The 7,258-nt window shown below is 36.3% G+C and overlaps 1 pseudogene; it reads right to left on the bottom strand.

The window, feature by feature from the left end:
* Positions 1–1,011: 1,011 nt before the first annotated feature.
* Positions 1,012–1,203, bottom strand: LOC112399687 (cytochrome c oxidase subunit 7C, mitochondrial pseudogene; annotated as a pseudogene).
* Between the last annotated feature and the right edge of the window lie 6,055 nt (positions 1,204–7,258).

The raw sequence follows: 7,258 nt of genomic DNA on the forward strand, positions 1-7,258 counted from the left end.
GTTCCCATAACAATGGTCTTAATGTTATATAGAAAAACTCTCCAAGCACAGAATAACATCTGACTCATCAATGGATAGTCAAAAAACAACACACAAATACATGGAATGGTTAGACAAAGTCATTTAGACTAAATTGCATCCATATTTAAGTAGTTGCCAGGTGGTTATTGAAGAGCCTAAAGAAAGATAGGTATTCTAGGGACCAAAGTGGGATTAAAATATTCAGTAGCTAATTACTTTTCCCCTGCCCTGATATAAAGCCCTAGGAACTAAGTCATTACATTTTAAGTGGTAAGCAGCATTTCACTACTCCTAATTTTGATTCACTGATACAATTACTAATCAGAGCCATCTCGTAATCCATTTCTACTAGTCAAAGCTACAGAATAAAATGGGAATATTTGCTATATTGTCTAATATGTGATTACTTTCCATTTCAAATATTCTTTCATTCATTCTAAAAAAGACTACTGTTGGTCAGTAGCACATTTATCAAGTGAAAAATTTCAGTTTTAGGGTACAAGTCAAGACGAATAAAATGAAGCTCTTGAACTTAAATCTGCATACACTACTGGTTTTCCTAATGGTTAACTAATTGTCACTCATGGAGAAAAATGAATTTATTCCTTCAAAGTAAAAAAAGACTAAAAGTGTATCTTTTTTCTCCCCTTAAATTAAAAAACTTACAGGACAAAGTTTGCATTTCTCTTTTACAGTGAATTACTGACAAATTCCTGAACCAGCAAACAAAAATTAAAATTCAGAATTTAAGATCAAGAAACAAGCTAAATCATGTACTATTTAATTAAGAAACTTATAATGGAATATTACCCAAATAAAAAGTAAGTACAAGCTCAATTAGCATGTTCCATATTTCAGAGAAGCAGCATTAAGGGTTTATGCCATAAGTTTATTTACAAACATATCTAGGATGCTGAGTTCAAGAATTTGATCGTTTTTTTCAAAGAGACTGCCCCTCTTAAAATCTGCTCTACATATCTATCTCATAGATTATTTTTTAAGCAGTTGCTGTCTTACTCTAAAGAAAGGCACAGCAAATCTAGACCCAAAGTACAAACTCATAATAGCTAGTAACTGCTACTTCTTTTCCACTGAAAATGGTAAATTCTTCCCTGGATCCTCCTCACAGTGGCTCCTACGGACCACAGAGGTTGTGAACCTCTGGATGCTCTATCCCAACATAGTGCTGTGGGAAGCTCTGCGAAAGGCGCAGAGACTGAAGGTGCAGGAAATGGTGGTGGCACACCAAGCTGTATTGGAGCATAGTTGAGTAGCAATGTTGTGTTAGTTTCAGGTGTACAGCAAAGTGAATGAGTTATATGTATACTTGTATCCTTTTTCGAATTTTTTTGCCATTTAGGTTATTATGGAGTATTGAGCAGAGTTCCCTGTGCTATACAGTAGGTCCTTGGTTATCTATTTTATGTTTTATTTTTTTTCCAAATTTTATTTTATTTTAAACATCTTTATTGGAGTATAATTGCTTTACAATGTTGTGTTATTTTAAATAGAGCAGTGTGTACATGTCAATCCCAAACTCTCAATTTATCCCTTCCCCTCCCCCTTCTACCCTGGTAAGCATAAGTTCATTCTCTAAGTCATTGAGTCTGTTTCTATTTTGTAAATACGTTTATTTGTATCATTTTTTTTTAGATTCCACATATAAATGATATCATATGATATTTGTGTTTCCCTGACTTAATTACTTAGTATGATTATCTCCAGGTCCATCCATGTTGCAGCAAACGGCAGTATTTCATTCTTTTAAATGTCTGAGTAATATTCCATTGTATATAGGTACCACATCTTCTTTATCCATTCCTCTGTCAATAGCCATCTAGCTTGTTTCCATGTCTTGGCTATTGGAAACAGCACTGCAATGAACACTGGGGTGCATGTATCTTTTTGAATTATTGTTTTCTCAGGGTATATGCCCAGGAATGGAATTACTGTATCGTATGGTATCTCTATTTTTAGTTTTTTAAGGAACCTCCATAGTAGTAATATCAATTTACATTACCACCAACAGTGAAGGGGGTTTCCCTTTTCTCCACACCCTCTCCAGCATTTATTGTTTGTAGACTTTTTGATGATGGCGACTCTGACCAGTGTGAGGTGATATCTCATTGTAGTTTTGATATGCATTTCTCTGATAATTAGTGATGTTAAGCATCTTTTCATGTGCCTCCTGAATATCTGTATGTCTTCTTTGGAGGAATGTCTATTTAGGTCTTCTGCCCAATTTTTTGATTGGGTTGTTTGTTTGTTTTGCTATTGAGCTGCATGAACTGTTTGTAAATTTTGGAGATTAATCTCTTGTCAGTTCCATCGTTTGCAAATATTTTCTCCCATTCTATGGCTTGTCTTTTCATTTTGTATATGGTTTCCTTTGCTGTGCAAGAGCTTTTGAGTTTAATTAAGCCCCATTTGTTTATTTTTGTCTTTATTTCCATTACTCTAGGAGGTAGGTCAAAAAAGATCTTGCTGAGATTTATGTCAGAGAGTGTTCTGCCTATATTTTCCTCTAAGGGTTTTATAGTATCCAGTCTTACATTTAGGTCTTTGATCCATTTTGAGTTTATTTTTGTGTTTGGTGTTAGGGAGTGTTCTGATTTCATTCTTTTACATGTAGCTGTCCAGTTTTCCCAGCACCATTTACTGGAGAGACTGTCTTTTCTCCATTGTATAGTCTTGCCTCCTTTGTCATACATTAGGTGACCATAGGTGTGTGGGTTTATCTCTGGACTTTCTATCCTGTTCCATTGATCTGTATTTCTGTTTTTGTGCCAGTACCATACTTTTTTTGATGACTGTAGCTTTTTAGTATAGTCTGAAGTCAGGGAGCCTGATACCTCCAGTTCCATTTTTCTTTCTCAAGAATGCTTTGGCTATTCGGGGTCTTTTGTGTCTCTATACAAATTAAAAATTTTTTTGTTCTAGTTCTGTGAAAAATGCCATTGGCAATTTGATAGTAATTGCATTGAATTTGTAGATTGCCTTGGGTAGTATAGTCATTTTCACAGTATTGATTCTTCCAGTCCAAGAACATGGTATATGTTTCCATCTGCCTGTGTCATCTTTGATTTCTTTCATCAGAATCTTAGTTTTCATAGTAGAGATCTTTTGCCTCCTTAAGTAGGTTTATTCCTAGGTATTTTTATTCTTTTTGATGTGATGGTAAATGGGATTTTTCTATAATTTCTCTTTCTGATCTTTCATTGTTAGTGTATAGAAATGCAACAGATTTCTGTGCATTAATTTTGTATCCTGCCACTTTACCAAATTCATTGATGAGCTCTAGTAGCATCTTTAGGATTTTCTATGTATAGTATCATGTCATCTGCACTTACAACTTTACTTCTTCTTTTCCAATTTGGATTCCTTTTATTTTTCCCCCCTCTTTAATTTCCATGGCTAGGACTTCCAAAACTATATTGAATAAAAGTAGTGAAAGTGGACATCCTCATCTTGTTCCTGATTTTAGATGGAATGCTTTCAGTTTTTCACCATTGAGTATGATGTTAGCTGTGAGTTTGTCATAAAATGCCTTTATTATGTTGAGGTAGGTTCTCTCTATGCCTACTTTCTGGAGAGTTTTTATCATAAATTGTGTTGAATTTTTTTGAAAGCTTTTTCTGAATCTATTGAGATGATCATATGGTTTTTATTCTTCAATTGGTTGATGTGGTGTATCACACTGATTGATTAGCAGATACTGAAAACTCCTTGCAACCCTGGGATAAATCCCACTTGATCATGGTGTTGATCCTTTGAATGTATTGTTGGAATTGGGTATTTTGCAGGTATTTGTTGGGGATTTTTGTGTCTATCTTCATCAGTGATACTGGCCTGTAATTTTCTTTTTTTGTGGTATCTTTATCTATTTTTTTTTTATCAAGGTGATGGTAGTCTCATAGAATGAGTTTGTGGGTGTTCCTTCCTCTGCAATTTTTTGGGAATAATTTCAGAAGAATAGGTGTTAACTCTTCTCTAAATGCTTGATAGAATTCACCTGTGAAGCCATCTGTTCTTGGACTTTTCTTTGTTGCAAATTTTAAAATCACAGGCTCAATTTCAATACTTGTGATTGATCTGTTCATATTTTCTATTTCTCCTTGGTTTAGTCTTGGGAGACTGTACCTTTCTAAGAATTTGTCCATTTCTTCTAGGTTGTCCATTTTACTGAAATATAATTGCTTATACTAATCTCTTACGATCCTTTGTATTTCTGTGGTGTCCATTGTAATGTCTCCTTTTTCATTTCTAATTTTATTGTTTTGAGACCTCTCCATTTTTTTCTTGATGAGTCTGGATAAAGGTTTATCAATTTTGTTTATCTTTTCAACGAACCAGCTTTCAGTTTTATTGATCTATTTTTTTATGTCTCTGTCTCATTTATTTCTGCTCTGATCCTCATGACTTTTTTCCTTCTACCAACTTTGGGTTTTGTTTGTTTTTCCTCTAGTTGCTTTAGGTGTAAGATTAGGTTGTTTATTTGAGATATTTCTTGTTTCCTGAGGTAAGATTATATTGCTATAAACTTCTGTCTTAGAACTGCTTTTGCTGCATCCCATAAATTTTGGTTCATTGTGCTTTCATTTTCATTTTTCTCTAGGTATTTTTTTGATTTCCTCTTTGATTTCTTCAGTGATCCATTGGTTGTTTAGTAGCATATTGTTTAGCCTCCAAGTGTTTGTGTTTTTCACAGTTTTTTTCTTGTAGTTGATTTCTAATCTCATAGCATTGTGGTTGGAAAAGATGCTTGATATGATTTCAGTTTTCTTAAATTTACCAAGTCTTGCTTTATGGCCCAGCATGTAATCAGTCCTGGAGAATGTTCCACGTGCACTTGAGAAGAATGCGTATTCTGCTGCTTTTGGATGGAATGCTCTATAAATATCAATTAAGGCCATCTGGTCTCATGTGTCATTTAAGGCCTGTGTTTCCTTTTTGATTTTCTGTCTGGATGGTCTGTCCATTGATGAAAGTGGGGTGTTAAAGTCCCCCACTATTATTGTGTTACTTTCAATTTCTCCTTTTATGGCTGTTAGCTTTTGCCTTATATATTGAGGTGCTCCTATGTTGGGTGTGTATATATTTACAGTTGTATCTTCTTCTTGGATTGATCCCTTGATCATAATGTAGTGTCCTTCTTTGTCTCTTGTAACAGTCTTTATTTTAAAGTCTATTTTGTCTGATAATGAGTATTGCTAGTCCAGCTGTCTTTTAATTTCCATTAGCATGGAATAATTTTTTCCATCCCATCACTTTCAGTCTGTATGTGTCCCTAGATCTGAAGTGGATCTCTTCTAAGCAGCATATATACGAGTCTGGTTTTTGTGTTTTTTCAGCCAGTCTATGTCTTTTGGGTGGAGCATTTAATCCATTCACATTTAAGGTAATTATCAATATTTATGTTCTTACTGCCATTTCCTTAATTGTTTTGGATTTTGTTTGAAGATCTTTTGTGTTCCCTTCTTCTTTTGTTTACTTTTATTGTGATTTTATGCCTATCTTTAGTGTTGTTTTTGGATTGCTTTTTCTGTTTTGTGTGTGTTTCTGTTGTAGATTTTTGGTTTGCAGTTCCCATGAGGTTTTGATATGGCAGTCTATATATAAACAAAATTGTTTAAGTTGCTGGTCTTTTAATTTCAAATGGATTTCCGACATCCTGCATTTGTACTCACCTCTTCTCATGATTGCTGGTTTTGATATCATATTTATGTGTGGATGATCTCCTATCTTACTTATTTTTGCCTTTACTGGTGAACTTTCCCATTCCTAATTTTCTTGTTTCTAGTTGTGGCCTTTTCTTTTCCACCTAGAGAAGTTCCTTAAACGTTCGTTGTAAAGCTGGTTTTGTGGTGCTGAATTCTCTTAGCTTTTGCTTATCTGTAAAGCTTTGGATTTCTCCATTGAATCTGAATCAGAGACTTGCTCGGTAGAGTATTCTTGTGTGTAGGTTTTTCCCTGTCATCACTTTAAATATGTTGTGCCACTCCCTCTGCCCATCAGAGTTTCTGGTGAGAAATCAGCTGATAACATTATGGGTGTTCCCTTGTATGTTATTTGTTGCTTTTCTCTCATTGCTTTTAATATTTTTTCTTTGTCTTTAATTTTTATTAATTTGATTATTATGTGTCTTGGTGTGTTCCTCCTTGGGTTTATCCTGCCTGGGACTCTCTGTGCTTCCTGGTCTTGGATGACTATTTCCTTTTCCATGTTAGGGAAGTTTTCAGCTACTATCTCTTCAAATATTTTCTCAGGTCCTTTCTCTCTTCTCCTTCTGGGTCCCCTATAATGCAAATGTTGGTATGTTTAATGTTGTCCCAGAGGTCTCTGAGACTTTCTTCATTTCTTTTCATTCTATTTTCTTTATTCTGTTCTGTGGCAGTGATTTCCACCATTCTGTCTTCCAGCTCACTACTCTTGTATCTTCTCGATCCATGCCACCATTTTTTACCGAGATCTTGGATCATCTATACTATCATTACTTTGAATTCTTTTTCAGGTAGATTGCCTATCTCCACTTCATTTAGTTTTCCTTGTGAGTTTTTATCTTGTTCCTTCATCTGGGACATATTCCTCTGCCATGTCACATTGTCTAACTTTCTGTGTTTTAGTCTCTGTTCTGTAGGCTGCATGATCATAGCTCCTCTTTCTGGTATCTGCCTCCTAGTGGGTGAGGTTGTTCCAGAGGCTTATGCAGGCTTCCTGGTGGGAGGGACTGGTGTCTGCCCTCTGGTGGGTGGTGCTGGGTCTTGCTCTCTGCTGGGCATGGCCATGTTAAGGTTTGTGTTTAGAGGTGGTTGTTGGCTCAGTATGGCTTTAGGCAGCCTGTCTGCTGATGAGCGGGGCTGTGTTCCTATCCTGCTGGTTGTTTCGCCTGAGGCGTTCCAGCACTAGAGCCTGTAGGCTGTGGGTATGGCCAGGTCTTGATGCCAAAATGGCAACTTCCAGGAGAGTTTACACTGATCAATATTCTCTGGGGCCTCTGCCACCAGTGTCCTTGCCTCCTCAGTGAGCCACAGCTGACTCCTGCCTCCACAGGAGACCCTCCAAAACTCGTAGCTAGGCCCAGCCCAGGGTCCTATGGAGCTACTGCTTTATGCTGGGTCCCAGTGTACTTGAAACCTTGTGTATGTCTTCCAAGCGTGGAGTATCTGTTTCCCCTTGTCCTGTAGAGCTCCTGTACTCCAGCCCTGCTGGATTCAAGGGCAAATGTGCTGGGGACTCC

This window comes from Neophocaena asiaeorientalis, unplaced genomic scaffold (genome assembly GCF_003031525.2).
Source record: "Neophocaena asiaeorientalis asiaeorientalis breed wild unplaced genomic scaffold, Neophocaena_asiaeorientalis_V1.1 scaffold235, whole genome shotgun sequence".
Lineage (NCBI taxonomy): Eukaryota > Metazoa > Chordata > Mammalia > Artiodactyla > Phocoenidae > Neophocaena > Neophocaena asiaeorientalis.